At 47.2% G+C, this 23,069-nt stretch overlaps 1 protein-coding gene across 11 annotated transcripts in view; it reads left to right on the plus strand.

Moving 5' to 3' along the window:
* The window catches only part of CYRIB (CYFIP related Rac1 interactor B), a 166,363-nt gene that overhangs the window by 79,801 nt on the left and 63,493 nt on the right, over positions 1-23,069 (plus strand). The window contains exon 1 of one of the 11 annotated variants that reach the window (XM_075582026.1): positions 9,541-9,563. The exons of the other annotated variants lie outside the window; for them this stretch is intronic. The gene's annotated coding sequence lies outside the window, so the exon portion shown is untranslated. Of the gene's footprint in view, positions 1-9,540; positions 9,564-23,069 lie in introns of those variants that run through there. 11 annotated transcript variants of the gene reach the window in all.

Consider the following 23,069-nt stretch of genomic DNA (forward strand, 5'->3'; position numbering starts at 1 on the left):
TAAGGGAAAAGTCAAACTTTCTTCCCTCTCCCAGTATCTCAGCCCTTGCTCGCAGCTAAGCAAAGGGACCAGATGCCGCACAATGCACGAAGATAAAGAGTAGGCTGAACCTACAAATGGTTTCTCAAAGATTGCAGGCCATATTTATTAAGCGGTGCTAAGTTGTGGGCACCGTTAATGAGCTGGTCCAAGTGAATGGTCTGTAAGGTTACGGTAGCAATTCTGTCAATACCAGCAGCAGGATAACGCATAGTTAATGATGCTTCAATTTTTGTTATGCTAATTTCCCCCCCCCCCCCTAAAAGACATCTAGTAGCAGGCTTTTGGTATCTGATGATCAAATGACATGTGACCACGGAAATGAGATATTAATAAATCCTTAGCAGCATCTGATCGGCTAAATATTAACATTTCCTCCCTCGTTTTATCATCGATCCTCGGCATACATCTCTTTGACTTGTCTGAAGCTTCTTAATTATCTCTGCATTTAGGGTCCAAGCTACACACCCATACCTGAATAACACCAACACCAACACCAACACCAACACCAACACCAACACCAACACCAACACCAACACCAACACCAACACCAACACCAACACCAACACCAACACCAACACCAACACCAACACCAACACCAACACCAACACCAACACCAACCACTTGGTTTTGGGCTCCAGTTGGTCCTTTTATTAAGAATAAACACAAACGGCTAACTGCATTCAAACCCTACTCAATTGAACAAGTTCAGGCCGGGAGACGTCTGGAATGTATAAGGTCACCATGAACCTACAAAGATAAACACAGACAAGTTAGTAATGCAATAGACCAATGACCTGATATTAATACCTTACAATCATTGCATTAATACAGTACATGCGCTGTGTATCAGTTATTTGTATGCCAACATTGAAAAAAGACAGAGCGGTATAAGGATAGATAACCAGAAGGACTGCAAATCACAAGCAAAATAAGGTACAGAGCAAAGTAACGTGTCACCCTGTGCGACTGCAAGAGATGGGGTGTCCAGATCACATAATATTAGCTAATAGGATATATTTTGAAATTGTTCTATTTAATAAAGCAAAGAATAGTACAGTATTAGGTGCCCCAACCCTTAGTTTCACGAGTTGAAAACGTTTTAAAGGGTTCTGCAGTTCTTAAAGGGGCAATGTCCCTTATCCAGCCAAAAACCAACCTCCTAATCTAATTGCTTTAATTAAACCAATCTAAATGTGTTACAAATAAAAGATTTCGCTGCTTCTGTTTCTTTGGGAATAAATAACAAATCACATTTTCAGGGACCTCAGAAGAAGGAGCATTTGTCAATAAAGTGTTTTCTTTAACCCTGGCCTGCCCTGGGGCCATTAGTTGATCAGGGGACAAGGAAAAGCTTTGTCTGCGCACTCTTGTTAACACCGTGATATCCCATACAAGGGAGAAATCAAACCCCTTGCAAGTCTTGGCGCTACATGTTTACAAACTACACCTTATAGCTGTCGTGTTTAAGGCTTTACATCTTGGGTGATTGAATACTTACATTTTATTTCGTACCAAAATCTGTCACTGTTGTTGGTACACTTCCATCCTAGGAGGGTTTGTTCCCTTTTTGTAGGCTGATGACCACTACCATACGCTAGAACATATGCACTGATTTTGCCTATAGTCCTATACTGTACAGCAGGGGTTGGCCAACGCCAGTCCTCAAGGGCCACCAACAGGTCAGGTTTTAAGGATATCCCTGCTTCAGCACAGTTGGCTCAGTCTTCAACTGCTCGAGTATTGAAGTGATTAATTCATTGGTAAACGTCATGCATACTATATACAGTATCTAACAAAGGCCAAACGATCATCTGAGATCATAAGAAACTCATGCTGCCAAAATATCTGTAAACATGTTCAGGTATAAAAAACGAGTGCACATTTTCAACATGTCAGAGCCCTTTCTCATACTCTGGTTTCAGCACTTTTAAAATATTTATTGCTCACTTCTATCAATTACCACACAAAATTCTTGACGTACAACTGGTGCAATTACAACTGGTTTAACAGGAATTGAGTTGATTTACACTAAAATGCGGTCCCTGAAGAGACTGTTGTATAACATAAATTCGTAACGAGTTCTAGTAGCTCTGCAGAAAACCCCATTTGGTTTGATGTCACAGTATGGTACATTTTTGTTGGCTCAACACGAAGAGAAGCCAGAAGTCACGTCTTACATGGACTTTCATGACTGCAAATGGTTGTGAGGCAGAAGAGACCTGTTGTGATCTTGAAAACTCATGTTAAGGTTCATGGTCATTCAGTTAAAAGTATTACATCCAATACACAATTCAACGTCCACCCCCAGAAATTGTGTCACTGGAAGATTTGAACCCCTGTCCAACACACAGTCCAACCCTACTGTCGGTTTGAACTAGATTCAGGCCCATATTTACCAACTAGTGTGCTATTTCGTAGGCCGGCTTCCGGTGCCCAAGAAGACGCCTTAATTTGAATGGGACATAAGTCTCCTTCTAGCACAATAGCACCACTTAGTAATATGGCCCCTTTTTTGTATTTTTTTTTTGTATGTTAGCGTTTTAATTTTTTGTATGATTATACAGACCGGATCTTGTCTTCTAAATAATGTTAATGTGTGGCTGGTGGTTATTTATTTTTTAACCTGCAGCAATATTGATTTTAATGCGCACTTCAAGAGCATCCTACCTCGCAGAGACCATCTCCACCTCGCTCATAAAGGCTGTATATTAAGCTTTCCTTTTGTTCTTGCTTCCCTGTCAACATCTCCTCTTTCATATTGTGAATGTCTTTTTAAGTAGATTTCATACAACCAAATAAGGACTTTCCCAATGATATAGCCAGTATACGACAACAGGGGCGATTGTCTTCTAATTGGTGGACTTCCTGGGATTTTAGCTGCCTTCTTTTATGGTAAAAGTCTTAACACCCCACTTGTTGAGTCACTTACCAAGTCTGTGCAATATCAATACAGGCATACCCCGCTTTAAGTACACTCACTTTAAGTACACTCGCGAGTAAGTACATATCGCCCAATAGGCAAACGGCAGCTCACGCATGCGCCTGTCAGCACATCCTGAACAGCAATACTGTCTCCCTAACTGTACCGAAGCTGTGCGCAAGCGGGGAGACTATAGAGCCTGTTACAAATGCGTTATTTACATCAGTTATGCGCGTATATAACGATTGCAGTACAGTACATGCATCGATAAGTGGGAAAAGGTAGTGCTTCACTTTAAGTACATTTTAACTTTACATACATGCTCCGGACCCATTGCGTATATGTTAATGCGGGGTATTTCCTAGTATATAGTTGAAGCTGACCTCCATTTCAATGGAATAATGTATCCTGCTCCAAACTGGCTCATATGCGGAATCTCCCACTGCCAAGAGGCTTCTATATTTCTATTATCAAAATATTTAATGAAGCGTTTAAATACACGCTTGGGCCGCGTCCATAGTGCAGGATACATAGCTCGCACCGAAGCAAACACTTGGACGCCAATGCATATGCGCGTAGTGCACGTGCGCTACAGGGAGAGCGGAAGCAAGCGCGTTCCACTATGGACACGGCCTTACACTTTTTCCTTCAGTAGCTGCCTCACTAAACTTAATCCCCGATGAATGCAAATGAAGGTATAGAAGCGCCGTTGCTATACTTTTGAAAATAATCACTTTCCCAGGAGGTGCAAATTGCTGAATTTCTCCCAGGTAGTCGAGAAGGGTTTTGGACAATCAGAGGGTCACCCCGGCTGCAGGACTTCTGTCCCTTAAGGTGTTTTTGTTTTAAAAATGTGCTTTCACATTTATTCCTGTTGGATTTAGTGCTACGGTTGTGTATTCTCACCCCTCCCGGGTAGTCGCCGTGTGCGGTGTAGGACATTAAATGAACCCCCTACCCTAAACAATACTTAAACTTACCTTTAGAAGCGGCAGGGATTCCAGTGATGGATGGGCTGTGGCGACTGGGTGAGTCCCAGCGAAATGACCACGACCGATTGTCCCACTCCGGCTGTATGTGCCGGTTATGGGTCATAGCCGTGGAATTCACTTTATTGGCTTTTGCTTATGGTGCAGGGCAACCTTTACATTTCACGATGTATGTTTGTATAATTATAAATTGCTATTGCCTGTTTAGTTTATTAAACCCCCCCGCCTTAATTACAAGCTTCACTGCAAACGCCTCAATTAAAGCTGCAGTTCAGTCAATATCCTGCATGTGTGTTTTTTTTAATAAATCAGTTCTGTACTAAGAAAAAATACTTTTATCATTTTCTGTTTTAAAAAAAACAACTTTGAAAGACCAATTTTCTTGTATTCTATTTTAACAGCCATTTGCTATGGCACTGCCCCTTCATGTCCTGTCACAAGCCCTGGCACACCCCTTTGTCAGCCCTGCCCTCCCTCTAGCACATGTCAGTGCAGGAGTGCTCATGAATATTCATGAGCTTCCACTGACAGACAAGCAGAATATAAACAGATCCCTTCACTAATTATGTCACCAAATTTCGACCTATCAATACATGGAGAACGAATTGACCTGCAGCTATACAGTGCTTTAGGTAATTAGAGATTGCCCACATAAAACTATTGAAGTAAAAAAAAAAATAATAAAAAAAAAAAGACTGAACTGCAGCTTTAAAGTTCTATTTTGAATAAATATTTGAAAGCCTCCTAGAAATACCAGCCAGTGCCCCTTTTTGGTGCCGGTTAAATATATTTTGTTTTGGAAAAGGTGAGATGTAGGAAGGACGATTTTGCGGTCATGTCCCTGCAACACTAGGGCCGTGCGTATAGTGCCCGCGACGTTGCCCAAAAACAAATGCATTGCCGCTGCCGTGTGCGCTTATAGTAAGCGCGACAATGCGACGGAGCGTCGCGAATTTTGGTAGCTGGCAATATTTGATTTTTCAAGGGCTGTCGCCTTATGTGACAGCCCCGTGAACCAATCAAATGCCAGTACGCCCGTGCCGCCGCAAAGCGAAATATAACTTTCACTAAGTGTGACTAACACCTTTTATGTTAAGAAAAACGAGGTTATATTCTTGGCATCAAATATTTAAAACTACAATCTCCCAAATTGAAACTGCCGAGTGCAGAAAATGAAAACGTATTATTTACCATGTGTCTTTTAAGCCTTTTGCTGATGGAGAGCCCCATAACGCATTGAAATCAAACTCCGCTTTTCATAAATCCATTTGACTATTTTGAGAGATTGCAGCGTGCAAGTGTTCGGAAACCTGCAATGTACAAGCGCACGCAAGGACACCTTCAAGGTCACTAGAGGGCCCATTGTGACATCTTGGCAAGCTCATGAGGAATCTCGAGGGTTCATTATGGGACGTTGTGAGGGTCTCAATGTATGGGTGCATCAGATACCTCCAGGAACCCCCCTCTTCCAGAGATTAACCCTTTGAGTACCGGAGGGACCGCATTCAGTGTCACAGCCCCTCTCCAGCGGAAGACGATCTCCCCGGCTGTCCAGTAGAAACGCTCCTGCCCCGGTCACATGTTCCCCCTGCACCGGCTGTGAAGGACGTCTTCTGCCGCTCCCACCGCCTGATGAATGTCTGCCGCTGCTCCCACCGTCGCCAGGATGTCGCCGTGGTCTCCCTCACCCTTCCGCCGCGGTCCTCCTCGCCCTCTGCCGCCGGCTGAAGCTGTGTCTTCTGCTGCTCTGCTCCTGCCGTCCGTTCTCCAAGAGGACGACTGAGGGAGCCGAACGGAAATTACCCCGGCACCGGTTTCCAGCGCCCTGGTGCTGGGTCCGGGTAATTTCCGGGTACTGTAAATAGTGCCGGGTATGCCTGGATATTGGGTGATTTCCGGGTACCTGGTACATCACTATCCTATGGCATCCAAAGGGTTAAAGCACCTCCCACACCCCCAGAAGCCTCTGTGAGTTTAAGTCCTGTAATGTTAGTATCTTGTGCCCTGAGCGTGTCCTGCTCCATTTGTACAAACCCATAGACCCATAGGATCTTGAAATCTTGCGGTTACCATGGTAACACTACAGTGCAAGTGGCTCTGTGGAAAGATTGAGTTTAGCCTCCCAGATACGCAATATTTCAAATACCCATATCTGCTGAACAAAGCATCCGATTTGAAAATGAAAAACTGCATTAGAAAGGGCAAGGGGAGAGATATTAAAGCAAGTAAAACATAAAATGCCCAAAAATGGCAATCTGTGCATAACTGCTGATTTAAACCTTAGAGGTGCTATCAACAGATCCTAAAAAAAAAAAAAAATGTTGCTGACATGGCAGGCACTGGTGAGCTGATCAGCCTTTATCTGGTGAGCTGATCAGCAGTGGAACAAATATGTTCCCTAAACAGCAGCATTAACACTGTCACATCACTGTTGGGTAGCCATGTTAAATTTTCACACACGCCACCAAACCACTAGTTCTCTATGCAGTTATTTTTCGGAGTATATTGATCTAGAATATTTGCCGTGATCATATATATATACTGGCACTTAATGCTGTACAGATTGCACCACAATTATGATTGTTGCTGTATTGCTTTGAGTCGTATCTCCAATGTCTATGAAAGAATAGATTGCAAGCTCACGAGTATTAGTCCTGCTGCTATTCAGAGGGTCCTATTTGGGCCTACATTGTGGAAGCCGCTAAGTTGCTAGTTCAAGTTATTTAATAGTAGTGAATAGTTTCTCAGTGTGTAAAAGATGCAGCCCGTGGTGGGACCGCATAGAACAAATGGCAGTAATGTGCTGGGTGCCACACAATGGTGACTGATTTTTGTTCAGCAAAAAAAGGAATCGGACATCTATAAATATTAAATACGTTTAAGTTGTAGCTGAAATATGTGAGGCGTCCCCCCACCCACCCAGTGGTGGGCTAAAAATTATCCCTGCCCCATAGAGTCTGAGGCACAGGCAGATGAAGTGACCTGCCCAAAGGCACATGTAGCTGACCTTGAACCACGCTCCTCAAATCTGATATGGACCAGAATCCCCTGCTTCAAGCTTGTCATTGTTTTCAGTCGATGCCGTTACTCACTAAGTCGCTCCTTCAGCACTGTGTCCTTGTGGCTATTGGTTTAAATCAGGGGTGCTCAACTTCAGTCCTCAGGACTCCCCACCCCCCCCCCCACCCTCCAACAGGTCAGGTTTTTAGGATATCCCAGCTTCAGCACAGGTGGGAAATTCTGACCTTTTTTGGGAGGGGGGGGGGGGGGTGTTGAGGACTGAAGTTGAGCACCCTTGGTTTAAATAACATCGCACATGATGATAAAATGCTACCAAGAACCTCCCAATACCGTATGTGACCAGGAAAACATTAAACTATGACAGGCAGTTTGCGGAAGGCCGGGGGAGGCTGCATGAAGTAGCTTTCCTTTGCAAACACACAGGTGGGGGGGGGGGTTAGATGTCAGACCGACTGAAAGAAATCCAAGCCAGACAGGCCGCAGCACGCGAGTGTCTGGAGGGCGATGTTCTGCGGAGTTAAATGACTATCTTGGCATAACATTGAAGCAAGCTTTCTGTGTCAAAAAATAAATAAAAATATGCATTTGGTTTGTAAAAAGTGAGATGTGTAAGTGTAGCCTGGAGTCACGGGTCCATATTCTGACACGCGGGGCCTGTGTTTGTGGTCTGGCTTTGCTCTGTTAGAGCTGCAGACATACTTTCAGTACCGGGGGAATTTATGCAATGCAAAATCTCTCTGATGGAAAGAAGTGGCTGTAATGACATGTTTGGATTGAAAATGGAAAGCCGACATGTTTAAACATAGCTAGCCACATGCAAGGCAGGAATGAGATGGCTAGCTAGGCTTTAAGAACAGAGAGAGAAGATGGCAATTATGAAATTTAATTGGGGTTCCCAAACTGACACAAGGTAGCAGGAATGCGTTTTGGGTTAAAACCTCCATCTTGGCTAATCTAATCATATGAAAGAAACAACAGTAATACTTGGACCAAATTATTTATTTCAAACGGGACTCTGTTTTTCCTAATCACATAATCCCCTTTGAAATCAAATGGTAAAGACTTCTGTCAGGAGAAAATAACCACGGTGAGTTTGGTAAGCCGAGCTGCTCTGCCCGGTTTGGAGTTTTTCGTTCTTCAGTTACAGCAAAGGGTGCGCAAACTGAGGGCGCGAGATTTCCTTTGGGTGAGGGGGTGCGGCGCTTAGAGGCCCCGCGCTCTTCCCCCCAAAACATTGAAATGAAATGCCAGGGAGGCGTGTGTGAGGTCTCCGGCGGCTTCTGGAGACCCGTCACCATGGCAATGCGAAGTCACGACATAAGAACGCCAGAGACAGGGTATTTTCGCACCCTGGTAAAAAAAAAATGTAGGTTGCTTGTTTCGATGTGTTTGCTATGATGCCATTTAAAAAAATAACCCCAAAAAATCAGTTAAAGCAGCAAAACATGTAGCACTGCTTTTTTTTTTTTTTAAATAATGGGAGTGTAGCAGGGGGTCTCCGGAGCTGAACAATGTTCATTTCAGCTCCTGGGACCCCCTGCGTCCTGAGTTGCTTACCACTGAAGCAGGTGCTGGTATCCCTGCCGGCAGAGAAATGGTGTGTCTCATCCAATGGTGGTTTAAATGTCACGCGGGCCAATAGGAAGCTGTGATGTCATCTATTGCGGCTTCTGGCCCACGTGACCTGGACCTTTTAAACGTCGCAGAGATACCGGCGCCCCCTTTAAAGGCGAGTATGTCTATAAGCACAGGGTCCATGGAGCTGAAATGAATACAGTTCAGCTCCGGAGGCCTGGTGTGGTACATTGCTGTGGTTAATAGGGAGACTTGTAGTCATTGTTCGCCATAGCCAAAACATATACTGGAAATTTGCACTACTTCTGTATGAAACGATCACTGAAATAAATGCTGTGACAAGTTGGTGTTAAGTATGTCTGCTTCTGAGCGGAAGTGCCAGCTTGTAATGCATATTGGTTTTGCTGTAACACCATCAATCTGTAGTCTTTCTTCTGTAAACTACTGCAGAATTGCAAATGACTGGGGGATGCACTGAAATAAGAAATAAGCAGGAAAGGCGCTTGTTCAGCAATTAAAAATGCATGATCATTAATGTTTAAGTATCATATTTTTGCAAAGTAGGCTTTACTATTTAATTGTAAACACTGAACGATGAGACATCTTGCTATATGCCACGTCAGTGCTGGAGTAATCTGCAATACAATGTTCTAGGTCACAAACTATAGTGGTCTTGCATTGAACCTGAAATGCTAATAAGGTGAAAATGTCCAGCCATACCTGCAGTCGACATTTCAGTTCTGTTGATGATGGATATTGATGTGCGGATTTACGTCACGTAGGCCGGGCTCATGTTGCCGGGTAGCGCACCCCTATCTAGCGTTATCTGCCATTGTCATGAATGTCTTTTAACGCCGGGCCGGGGTGCAAAGCATCATGGGAAAAAAATATTTGCCTCTGTATTTACCAGGGAAGAATCAATTGCTATAGTTGTGCCGCAGGAGGAAGCCACAACCTCTATATTAACGAACAATTGGTTAACTGAGGAAGAAGTTCATAGGCGGCTTGAAAAAAATGTAAGTAAATAAGGCACCTGGCCCAGATGGCATACATCCAAGAGTTCTCAAGGAGTTAAGTTCAGTAATAGCCAAACCATTAGCAACAAAGGAAAGGGTTCTTTACAGTAAGGGCAGTTAAAATGTGGAATTCATTACCCATGGAGACTGTGATGGCAGATACAATAGATTTGTTCAAAAAAAGGTTGGACATCTTAGAAAGGATAGGTATACAGGGATATACCAAATAAGTAATTGAGATATGATTAGATGATATGACACTGGGGTTTTTGTTTTCCTTCCTCTGGATCAATATACTGCAAGTACAAATATAGGATACAGTAGCTGTTGTCTAAATTTAGCATACTGTAGGTTAAACTTGATGGACGTTTGTCTTCTTTCAACCTCATCTACTATGTAACTATGACTGCAGCCAGCACCCACAAGAATGGCCACTACCCCAGACCTGGTTTTCACAACACACTTTTGGCGATCTGACTTCTCCATTTCCTCTCTTTGAACGGCTTATCTCATTTTCTGCCTCCCGCTTCTCCCCTTCTCCACCTACGCCTCGCTTCTGCAGAAACCTGCGCTCAATTAACCTTGAGGTTCTTGACTCCACTTGGCGCTCCTCCCTTCACTTCTCAGCTCCGCTTTTTATTTATCTATAAAATGTTTTACCAGGAAGTAATACATTGATAGTTACCTCTCGTTTTCAAGTATGTCCTGGGCACGGAGTTATAATGACAAGTACATGGTTACAAATACATAGTTACATTAAGTGAGTAAGGTATATGCAAGACATTGCATGCACAGTAAGGCTACGGTTATACTCAAAACTGCAGAGCGGCAGCACGATCCGGTGACGTAGTCATATGAACGTCGCTGGGCGACGTGCACAAGGAAAAGGCCATAGACTGACAACCTGGTCAGGAACTACGGGAAAAGAAACGGGCAACTCGGCGGTCACAGCTCTCCGTAATCAACCAAGCGTAGTGAAAAAAGTAAAAAAAACTTTATTGAATCAAAAAAATAGACATCAGCAGAGAGAAGAATCCCTCTGACGCGTTTCGTCCTGAGAAAGGACTTTATCAAAGAGTGAAGGGCCCTTACACCCAGCCGATCTATATATAGGTGATGACATGGTCTGATTGGATAAACCCTGCAAGGATGTAACACCCACACCTGCAGATTAATGAATACATCACAGTAACAACTCTGTCATTAAGTATATAAAAAGAATCGCTGGGTGTAACAAAAAACCCATACAATGTGACATGTACATACAATACATAGAACAACATATATACATTTAACTATTTAATCAACTAAATAAGAAAGAAAAAAATCAAAAGTTAAAAAAAGTTAAAAACAAAGTGCTTGGTGTCTGAAATAGGAACTGAATATTATAAAAATATTGACTATAAATATAAAAAAATAAAGACAAAAATTAAATACCAAAAAGTATAATATGATAATCAATAAATAATAATTATAGTAATAGTTAATATATTATAGATGGATGAGTTAATACCCGAAATAAAAATAGAACACAGAAAATTTGGTTATGCAATTATAACTCGTCCATCTATATTATATTAACTATTACTATAATTATTATTTATTGATTATCATATTATACTTTTTGGTATTTAATTGATTTGTCTTTATTTTTTTTATATTTAATATTTTTATAATATTCAGTTCCTATTTCAGACACCAAGCACTTTGTTTTTAACTATTTTTTTTAAACTTTTTTGATTTTTTTCTCTTATTTAGTTGATTAAATAGTTAAATGTATATAAGTTGTTCTATGTATTGTATGTACATGTCACATTGTATGGTTTTTTGTTACACCCAGAGATTCTTTTTATATACCTAATGACAGAGTTGTTACTGTGATGTATTCATTAATCTGCTGGTGTGGGTGGTACATCCTTGCAGGGTTTATCCAATCAGACCATGTCATCGCCTATATATAGATCGGCTGGGTGTAAGGGCCCTTCACTCTTTGATAAAGTCCTTTCTCAGGACGAAACGTGTCGGAGTGATTCTCTCTGCTGATGTCTATTTTTTTGATTTTTTTTTTTTTTTTTTTTTTTACTTTTTTCACTTTTTTCACTGCGCTTGGTTGATTACGGAGAGCTGTGACCGCCGAATTACCTGCTTCTTTTCCCTTGTACTGATCACTGGCTGGAGCATGCCAACACGAGCAGCAGTTTGGAACCACGCTGCCTTCTATCAGCATCACCCGGCAGTCTACACATCTTTCTGCGAGTACTTGCCAGCTGATTCATTCATTGTGGGACACGGGGTGTAGGTGAGGCTTGCAGACGCTGGACATTGTGACTTACTTTCTGGCATTTCTATTTGGTGTGCCTTTTTGTACTTCTACCAGCATACATGCTTTATAGCCCCCCATCCTGAATTAGACCGGTTACGTGTGAAGGATTTACAGCTTATATGTTTATGAAGAAGTTGTGCCTTTCTCTGCTCTATGGACTAAAATATCACTTGCCCTGGTTGTAGCCTCAGGCTTTGGGGGTTTATTCCCCATTTTTTTTCACTGATCAGGAACTACAACTCTGCCCTTGCCTCCTCTTAATCCTTGCTCTTCCAACCCTGGACTCAGGCTAAACTGCCGTACTCGCTCCTCTGAGCGCCTCAGGAGGAAATTTCACACACTCGGACTTCTTTCACTACAAATGTATCATATCCTGTTTCTATTCTGCCCTCCCAGGCCAAACAAACCCACAGTACATTTCATCACTAATCAACACTCAAGTCTGATCCATGCAGACTCTTCTCTCTTTGACTCTCTTCCGACCACCATCTGTTACCTGTCTTTCTTCCTCTACTTCACCTCAGGACTTTGTTGCTGACTATTTCAAGACAAAGGTGGATTCTATTCGTCAAGACGTCTCCTCTGCATCCTCCTCATATTCTAAACCTCTTCCTAACTCTCCTCTTGCATTCCTCAATTTTTTCCATTGTCACAGGGGAGGATGTGTTGCTGCTGATCTTGTCTTCTCCCCCTAACCACTTGCCCTCTCGACCACATTCCCTCACATCTCATCAAACCTCTTGCTCCTAATCTAATCTCTACACTCTCACACATTTTTCAACTCCTCCCTCTACTCTGGTACCTTTCCGTCCTCCTTTAAGCATGCAACAGTATAACCGTTACTTAAAAACATGAACTTGACCCTACCTAATTATCGCCCTGTTTTCCTTCTGCCTTTTGTCTCTAGGCTCCTTGAATGCCTTGTATTCTCTCGCTTACTCTATTTTCTCACCGCCTACTTTCTCCTAAACCCCCTTACAATCTGGCTTCCGCACTGTTTACTCCACGGATACAGCCCTCACCAAAATAACTGACCTCCATTCTGCAAAAGACAGAGGTCATTACACTTTTCTCATTTTACTTCACCTCTCTGCACATTTTGATATTGTGGACCACCCTCTTTTCCTTCACATCTTCCATACGCTTGGTATCCGTAACACAGCTCTATCCTGGATTTCCTCTTACCTCTCCCATCGTACTTTGTGTCTCATTTGCGAACACCACCACCTCCTCTGTCAATCTCTCTGTGGGCGTAGCTATGGGGTCTTTCCAGGGACCTCTTCTCTTTTCTGTTTGCACACACTCTCTAGGTGACCTAATCACATCTCTAGGGTTCAAATATCACCTCTATGCTGATGACACAAATTTACCTTTTAACTACTTACCTTACACCTGCTGTACAGACCAAAGTTTCTGAATGTCTTTCTGCGATATGAACCTGGATGGCCCTCCGCTGACTCAAACTTAACAAGTCCAAGACAGACCTGCTCATATTTCCTCCCAAGCCTGGCCCTACTGCCCACTTCTACATTACTGTTGGCAACAGTAACATGCACCCAGTATCACAAGCATGCTGCCTAGGGGTCACAATTGACTCCTTCCTCACATTCACAATGTAGCTAAAACCTGTCGTTTTTACCTCCGTAACATTGCAAAAATACGCCCTTTCCTCTGTCCCTCAACTGCTAAAACTGTAATGCAGACCCTCATTCTCTCGTCCCTACTATTGTAACCTTCTACTGTCCGGCCTTCCTGCCTCTCACCTGTCTCTTTAAAACCATAGACAGAACATGAAACACAGACAGAGCCCAGTGCTACATCCAATGACACAAATACACGGTACAGTGCCTAAATAGATATATAGATATATAGATATCTTTTGAATAAAATGGTCTTTTAGTTTAACTCTTTGGCCAAAGTGTTGTAAGCCCTTGAGCCCCTTCAAGGCAGACCACGTCTCAAGGGTCCTAACACTAATATAAATTCCTAATAACCTGTACATGACCAGGAAGAATGATTTATAATCTGTCAAAATGAGTTGCATAGTTCTATGTCTGATTGAAGCTCTTATTAACCTGTATAATACCAGGAAAAGCATTCTGTATTAGATTTGTCGCAATCAAACTGCATCCAAGTTCCCATGAGTGTGGAAGGTGAAATGGAGTGAGCTTTTAACCATTTGCAAGTGGGAGGGGGTGAGCTTTAAACTAGGAAAGGAGGAGCCACCGTCCAAATCAGCTAGGACCAGCTGAACAAGAATTGCAAAACATACAGGACCCCTATAAGCTCATACTGAACCCCCAAAATAACCACAACACATATACATATAACACTTATACGCATATATATATATATATATATATATATATATATATATATATATACATATATATATATATATATATATATATGTATATATGTATGTATATGTATATGTGTGTTAGAGGAGTGCTACTGAGCATGGCAATATATATATATATTTAAAACCAATATATTTTTAAAAACGGTTTTAAATATATATTGCCATGCTCAGTAGCACTCCTCTTTGACACTTATACGTCTATATATATATATGTTGTGGTTATTTTGGGGGTTCAATATGAGTTTATAGGGGTCCTGTATATCTCTCACCTGTCTCCCCTAAAATCCTAAACGTTTCTGCTAGAATCACTTTACACACTCCTAAATTTGTCTCTGCGTCTCTCCTGCTGAAATCCCTCTACTGGCTTCTAATTAAACTCTGTATCACTCACAAAATTGTCCTCCTCCACTTTTAAGGCTATACTCTCTTCTCCCCCTCCTTACATCTCAGCCCTAGTTTCTCGATGTACACCTGCACGACTCTTGCGTTCTGTGTAAGGATGTCTTCTGTCTACCTGTTTTGTATCTAAAGCCCTGTCCCGCCTTAAACCTTTCTCACTGACTGCCCCACACTCCTGGAATGTCCTTCCCCTCAATATCCGACTGGCACCCTCTCTCTCCACCTTTAAAACACACCTCTTTAACAAAGCATATGGGTAGGTCCGCTGGCTGATACTATACATCTCGGATGCCCTGACCCTTTGCAGATGCACTTACCATAACACCCTCCTACTGTCTCTTTAAGTTCTCCCTAATTACCACTTAGAGTGTAAGCTCTTCGGGGCAGGGACTCCCTCTCCTATTGTTACTGTCACATTTGAAGTGTTTATTCCCACTGTGTTCTAATATGTGACGTGTATAACTGCTGTGAAGCGCTATATACCTGGATGGCGCTATATAAATAAAGATATACGTTAATATGTTAATATTTTTACAAAGCACAAGTAATATACTCAGCCCTGCAGATATTTGTTGCTACAAGAGTCTCGGCCTCACTGAACTTACAGTCTAATCTTCAGCACCTTTGGCATAGAGAGATACAGAATTGTGACCTTCTCCAAGGTCACAACGAGAGGTGACCGTCAGAGTTGGGCAGTGTTCTTATCACTACGCAAATTGCTGCGTACACATTCATTCAGGATTCACACATTCATTCAGGATTCACACATTCATTCAGGATTCACACTGCTCTCAAACTGCAGGAGAATGTAGCTTCACATAGAAAAAAAATTCTACAGAGATGGAAGTGAGGAAAAGAAAGACGAAGCGTTGCAGGATTCAGAAAAAGGCAGAAACATGAATCCGGGGGAAGCAATACATCTGCCTCGTTCATTAGATACAATGTCATTAGCATTTCTTATACCCCGACGTATGTTCAAAGAATTCACCTGCATTGTCAAAAAAAAAATATATGCTTGCAAGGACACATTAATGCATTGGCCTATTTCATTTTATATCGCTGAATAACTTGAATTTCCTTTCAAGTCTATCTTAATGAATACACATTGCTTAGCAGTACTAGAGGTTCAACTCCCCAAAGCAAGGCCTAATTAAACATCAGAGACTACTTTCACAGAGCAGTGGAACACTCACTAACTCGTCTGTATTTTATTTTCTCAAATGCCTTTCCTGCTAAGTCAATAGGAAACTTTTTTTTTCTCCCCGTGGCAGGTAGAGCTCCCTTATGGAAGAGGTTATAGCATCAGTGTGGACTAATTTTAGGCAAATTACCACGAGAGCTACTGACTTGTAATAGTAATAAATTACCAATGTATGGATGCGAAGAGTCCCAATCTATGCACTCACATGGGGTCAAAGGTGAACTGACGGGCCTTGTGGCTTGGAGTTTGGAATGCTTGAGATCTTCACTGGTGTAGTTATTGAACAGCTCGCTCAAATTTAAAGTGTGAGTGGGGTTACCACATGATATTGTATTAATATATTGTATGTACTTGCTACGCCATGTCTTGCTTATTTAATTTGAGTGAGAAAATACTGCAAACTCCAGGCCACAGGATACTGGGGAACGCGAGTTTATCTTTGATCCCATGTGAGTGTACAGGTTGGGGCTCTTCACATTCATACACTGTTTAAACTGTACTTCACACTATATACGGTACTTCACACCTTGCTTATTTGGGGTTAATTTTCTGCGCTCCACTTAATCAGGAGAAACTTTTTTTGTCAAAGAAGACTGAACACGCAGCCTGTGTTCAGGTCGGAGCTGCGTTACCTGCAGCCTGTGTTCAGGTCGGAGCTGCGTTACCTGCAGCCTGTGTTCAGGTCGGAGCTGCGTTACCTGCAGCCTGTGTTCAGGTCGGAGCTGCGTTACCTGCAGCCTGTGTTGTTCGGAGCTGCGTTACCTGCAGCCTGTGTTCAGGTCGGAGCTGCGTTACCTGCAGCCTGTGTTCAGGTCGGAGCTGCGTTACCTGCAGCCTGTGTTCAGGTCGGAGCTGCGTTACCTGCAGCCTGTGTTCAGGTCGGAGCTGCGTTACCTGCAGCCTGTGTTCAGGTCGGAGCTGCGTTACCTGCAGCCTGTGTTCAGGTCGGAGCTGCGTTACCTGCAGCCTGTGTTCAGGTCGGAGCTGCGTTACCTGCAGCCTGTGTTCAGGTCGGAGCTGCGTTACCTGCAGCCTGTGTTCAGGTCGGAGCTGCGTTACCTGCAGTCTGTGTTCAGGTCAGAGCTGCGTTACCTGCAGCCTGTGTTCAGGTCGGCACTGCGTTACCTGCGGCCTGTGTTCAGGTCGGAGCTGCGTTACCTGCAGCCTGTGTTCAGGTCCGAGCTGCGTTACCTGCAGCTTGTGTTCAGGTCGGAGCTGCGTTACCTGCGGCCTGTGTTCAGGTCGGAGCTGCGTTACCTGCAGCCTGTGTTCAGGTCGGAGCTGCGTTACCTGCAGCCTGTGTTCAGGTCGGAGCTGCGTTACCTGCAGCCTGTGTTCAGGTCGGAGCTGCGTTACCTGCAGCCTGTGTTCAGGTCGGAGCTGCGTTACCTGCAGCCTGTGTTCAGGTCGGAGCTGCGTTACCTGCAGCCTGTGTTCAGGTCGGAGCTGCGTTACCTGCAGCCTATGTTCAGGTCGGAGCTGCGTTACCTGCAGCCTGTGTTCAGGTCGGAGCTGCGTTACCTGCAGCCTGTGTTCAGGTCGGAGCTGCGTTACTTGCAGCCTGTGTTCAGGTCGGAGCTGCGTTACCTGCGGCCTGTGTTCAGGTCGGAGCTGCGTTACCTGCGACCTGTGTTCAGGTCGGTGCTGCGTTACCTGCGGCCTGTGTTCAGGTCGGAGCTGCGTTACCTGCAGCCTGTGTTCAGGTCGGAGCTGCGTTACCTGCAGCCTGTGTTCAGGTCGGAGCTGCGTTACCTGCGGCCTGTGTTCAGGTCGGAGCTGCGTTACCTGCAGCCTGTGTTCAGGTCGGCACTGCGTTACCTGCGGCCTGTGTTCAGGTCGGAGCTGCGTTACCTGCAGCCTGTGTTCAGGTCCGAGCTGCGTTACCTGCAGCTTGTGTTCAGGTCGGAGCTGCGTTACCTGCGGCCTGTGTTCAGGTCGGAGCTGCGTTACCTGCAGCCTGTGTTCAGGTCGGAGCTGCGTTACCTGCAGCCTGTGTTCAGGTCGGAGCTGCGTTACCTGCAGCCTGTGTTCAGGTCGGAGCTGCGTTACCTGCAGCCTGTGTTCAGGTCGGAGCTGCGTTACCTGCAGCCTGTGTTAAGATCGGAGCTGCGTTACCTGCAGCCTGTGTTCAGGTCGGAGCTGCGTTACCTGCAGCCTGTGTTCAGGTCGGAGCTGCGTTACCTGCAGCCTGTGTTCAGGTCGGCACTGCGTTACCTGCGGCCTGTGTTCAGGTCGGAGCTGCGTTACCTGCAGCCTGTGTTCAGGTCGGCACTGCGTTACCTGCGGCCTGTGTTCAGGTCGGAGCTGCGTTACCTGCAGCCTGTGTTTAGGTCCGAGCTGCGTTACCTGCAGCTTGTGTTCAGGTCGGAGCTGCGTTACCTGCGGCCTGTGTTCAGGTCGGAGCTGCGTTACCTGCAGCCTGTGTTCAGGTCGGAGCTGCGTTACCTGCAGCCTGTGTTCAGGTCGGAGCTGCGTTACCTGCAGCCTGTGTTCAGGTCGGAGCTGCGTTACTTGCAGCCTGTGTTCAGATCGGAGCTGCGTTACCTGCAGCCTGTGTTAAGATCGGAGCTGCGTTACCTGCAGCCTGTGTTCAGGTCGGAGCTGCGTTACCTGCAGCCTGTGTTCAGGTCGGAGCTGCGTTACCTGCAGCCTGTGTTCAGGTCGGAGCTGCGTTACCTGCAGCCTGTGTTCAGGTCGGAGCTGCGTTACCTGCAGCCTGTGTTCAGGTCGGAGCTGCGTTACCTGCAGCCTGTGTTCAGATCGGAGCTGCGTTACCTGCAGCCTGTGTTCAGGTCGGAGCTGCGTTACCTGCAGCCTGTGTTCAGGTCGGAGCTGCGTTACTTGCAGCCTGTGTTCAGGTCGGAGCTGCGTTACCTGCAGCCTGTGTTCAGGTCGGAGCTGCGTTACCTGCAGCCTGTGTTCAGGTCAGAGCTGCGTTACCTGCAGCCTATGTTCAGGTCAGCGCTGCGTTACCTGCAGCCTGTGTTCAGGTCGGAGCTGCGTTACCTGCAGCCTGTGTTCAGGTCTGAGCTGCGTTACCTGCAGCCTGTGTTCAGGTCGGAGCTGCGTTACCTGCAGCCTGTGTTCAGGTCGCGCTGCGTTATCTGCAGCCTGTGTTCAGGTCGGAGCTGCGTTACCTGCAGCCTGTGTTCAGGTCGAAGCTGCGTTACCTGCAGCCTGTGTTCAGGTCGGAGCTGCGTTACCTGCAGCCTGTGTTCAGGTCCGAGCTGCGTTACCTGCAGCTTGTGTTCAGGTCGGAACTGCGTTACCTGCGGCCTGTGTTCAGGTCAGAGCTGCGTTACCTGCAGCCTGTGTTCAGGTCGGAGCTGCGTTACCTGCAGCCTGTGTTCAGGTCGGAGCTGCGTTACCTGCAGCCTGTGTTCAGGTCGGAGCTGCGTTACCTGCAGCCTGTGTTCAGGTCGGAGCTGCGTTACCTGCAGCCTGTGTTCAGGTCGGAGCTGCGTTACCTGCAGCCTGTGTTCAGGTCGGAGCTGCGTTACCTGCAGCCTGTGTTCAGGTCGGAGCTGCGTTACCTGCAGCCTGTGTTCAGGTCGGAGCTGCGTTACCTGCAGCCTGTGTTAAGATCGGAGCTGCGTTACCTGCAGCCTGTGTTCAGGTCGGAGCTGCGTTACCTGCAGCCTGTGTTCAGGTCGGAGCTGCGTTACCTGCAGCCTGTGTTCAGGTCGGAGCTGCGTTACCTGCAGCCTGTGTTAAGATCGGAGCTGCGTTACCTGCAGCCTGTGTTAAGATCGGAGCTGCGTTACCTGCAGCCTGTGTTCAGGTCGGCGCTGCGTTACCTGCGGCCTGTGTTAAGGTCGGAGCTGCGTTACCTGCAGCCTGTGTTCAGGTCGGAGCTGCGTTACCTGCAGCTTGTGTTCAGGTCGGAGCTGCGTTACCTGCAGCTTGTGTTCAGGTCGGAGCTGCGTTACCTGCGGCCTGTGTTCAGGTCAGAGCTGCGTTACCTGCAGCCTGTGTTCAGGTCGGAGCTGCGTTACCTGCAGCCTGTGTTTAGGTCGGAGCTGCGTTACCTGCAGCCTGTGTTCAGGTCGGAGCTGCGTTACCTGCAGCCTGTGTTCAGGTCGGAGCTGCGTTACCTGCAGCCTGTGTTAAGATCGGAGCTGCGTTACCTGCAGCCTGTGTTCAGGTCGGAGCTGCGTTACCTGCAGCCTGTGTTCAGGTCGGAGCTGCGTTACCTGCAGCCTGTGTTAAGATCGGAGCTGCGTTACCTGCAGCCTGTGTTCAGGTCGGAGCTGCGTTACCTGCAGCCTGTGTTAAGATCGGAGCTGCGTTACCTGCAGCCTGTGTTAAGATCGGAGCTGCGTTACCTGCAGCCTGTGTTAAGATCGGAGCTGCGTTACCTGCAGCCTGTGTTAAGATCGGAGCTGCGTTACCTGCAGCCTGTGTTCAGGTCGGAGCTGCGTTACCTGCAGCCTGTGTTAAGATCGGAGCTGCGTTACCTGCAGCCTGTGTTCAGGTCGGAGCTGCGTTACCTGCAGCCTGTGTTCAGGTCGGAGCTGCGTTACCTGCAGCCTGTGTTCAGGTCAGAGCTACGTTACCTGCGGCCTGTGTTCAGGTCGGAGCTGCGTTACCTGCAGCCTGTGTTCAGATCGGAGCTGCGTTACCTGCAGCCTGTGTTCAGGTCGGAGCTGCGTTACCTGCAGCCTGTGTTCAGGTCGGAGCTGCGTTACCTGCAGCCTGTGTTCAGGTCGGAGCTGCGTTACCTGCAGCCTGTGTTCAGGTCGGAGCTGCGTTACCTGCAGCCTGTGTTCAGGTCGGAGCTGCGTTACCTGCAGCCTGTGTTAAGATCGGAGCTGCGTTACCTGCAGCCTGTGTTAAGATCGGAGCTGCGTTACCTGCAGCCTGTGTTAAGATCGGAGCTGCGTTACCTGCAGCCTGTGTTCAGGTCGGAGCTGTGTTACCTGCAGCCTGTGTTAAGATCGGAGCTGCGTTACCTGCAGCCTGTGTTCAGGTCGGAGCTGCGTTACCTGCAGCCTGTGTTCAGGTCGGAGCTGCGTTACCTGCAGCCTATGTTCAGGTCGCAGCTGCGTTACCTGCAGCCTGTGTTCAGGTCGGAGCTGCGTTACCTGCAGCCTGTGTTCAGGTCGGAGCTGCGTTACCTGCAGCCTGTGTTCAGGTCGGAGCTGCGTTACCTGCAGCCTGTGTTCAGGTCGGAGCTGCGTTACCTGCAGCCTGTGTTCAGATCGGAGCTGCGTTACCTGCAGCCTGTGTTCAGGTCGGAGCTGCGTTACCTGCAGCCTGTGTTCAGGTCGGAGCTGCGTTACCTGCAGCCTGTGTTCAGGTCGGAGCTGCGTTACCTGCAGCCTGTGTTCAGATCGGAGCTGCGTTACCTGCAGCCTGTGTTCAGGTCGGAGCTGCGTTACCTGCAGCCTGTGTTCAGGTCGGAGCTGCGTTACCTGCAGCCTGTGTTCAGGTCGGCGCTGCGTTACCTGCGGCCTGTGTTCAGGTCGGAGCTGCGTTACCTGCGGCCTGTGTTCAGGTCGGAGCTGCGTTACCTGCGGCCTTTGTTCAGGTCGGAGCTGCGTTACCTGCAGCCTGTGTTCAGGTCAGAGCTGCGTTACCTGCAGCCTGTGTTCTGGTCAGAGCTGCGTTACCTGCAGCCTGTGTTCAGGTCAGAGCTGCGTTACCTGCGGCCTGTGTTCAGGTCGGAGCTGCGTTACCTGCAGCCTGTGTTCAGATCGGAGCTGCGTTACCTGCAGCCTGTGTTCAGGTCGGAGCTGCGTTACCTGCAGCCTGTGTTCAGGTCGGAGCTGCGTTACCCTCAGCCTTTGTTCAGGTCGGAGCTGCGTTACCTGCGGCCTGTGTTCAGGTCGGAGCTGCGTTACCTGCAGCCTGTGTTCAGGTCGGCGCTGCGTTACCTGCGGCCTGTGTTCAGGTCGGAGCTGCGTTACCTGCGGCCTGTGTTCAGGTTGGAGCTGCGTTACCTGCAGCCTGTGTTCAGGTCGGAGCTGCGTTACCTGCGGCCTGTGTTCAGGTCGGAGCTGCGTTACCTGCAGCCTGTGTTCAGGTCAGAGCTGCGTTACCTGCAGCCTGTGTTCAGGTCGGCGCTGCGTTACCTGCGGCCTGTGTTCAGGTCGGAGCTGCGTTACCTGCAGCCTGTGTTCAGGTCGGAGCTGCGTTACCTGCAGCCTGTGTTCAGGTCGGAGCTGCGTTACCTGCAGCCTGTGTTCAGGTCGGAGCTGCGTTACCTGCAGCCTGTGTTCAGGTCGGAGCTGCATTACCTGCAGCCTGTGTTCAGGTCGGAGCTGCGTTACCTGCAGCCTGTGTTCAGGTCGGAGCTGCGTTACCTGCAGCCTGTGTTAAGATCGGAGCTGCGTTACCTGCAGCCTGTGTTAAGATCGGAGCTGCGTTACCTGCAGCCTGTGTTAAGATCGGAGCTGCGTTACCTGCAGCCTGTGTTCAGGTCGGAGCTGTGTTACCTGCAGCCTGTGTTAAGATCGGAGCTGCGTTATCTGCAGCCTGTGTTCAGGTCGGAGCTGCGTTACCTGCAGCCTGTGTTCAGGTCGGAGCTGCGTTACCTGCAGCCTGTGTTCAGGTCGCAGCTGCGTTACCTGCAGCCTGTGTTCAGGTCGGAGCTGCGTTACCTGCAGCCTGTGTTCAGGTCGGAGCTGCGTTACCTGCAGCCTGTGTTCAGGTCGGAGCTGCGTTACCTGCAGCCTGTGTTCAGGTCGGAGCTGCGTTACCTGCAGCCTGTGTTCAGATCGGAGCTGCGTTACCTGCAGCCTGTGTTAAGATCGGAGCTGCGTTACCTGCAGCCTGTGTTCAGGTCGGAGCTGCGTTACCTGCGGCCTGTGTTCAGGTCGGTGCTGCGTTACCTGCGGCCTGTGTTCAGGTCGGAGCTGCGTTACCTGCGGCCTGTGTTCAGGTTGGAGCTGCGTTACCTGCAGCCTGTGTTCAGGTTGGAGCTGCGTTACCTGCGGCCTGTGTTCAGGTCGGAGCTGCGTTACCTGCAGCCTGTGTTCAGGTCAGAGCTGCGTTACCTGCGGCCTGTGTTCAGGTCGGAGCTGCGTTACCTGCGGCCTGTGTTCAGGTCGGCGCTGCGTTACCTGCAGCCTGTGTTCAGGTCGGAGCTGCGTTACCTGCAGCCTGTGTTCAGGTCGGAGCTGCGTTACCCTCAGCCTGTGTTCAGGTCAGCGCTGCGTTACCTGCAGCCTGTGTTCAGGTCGGCGCTGCGTTACCTGCAGCCTGTGTTCAGGTCGGAGC

Source organism: Ascaphus truei, chromosome 2 (assembly GCF_040206685.1).
Source record: "Ascaphus truei isolate aAscTru1 chromosome 2, aAscTru1.hap1, whole genome shotgun sequence".
NCBI classification, from domain to species: domain Eukaryota; kingdom Metazoa; phylum Chordata; class Amphibia; order Anura; family Ascaphidae; genus Ascaphus; species Ascaphus truei.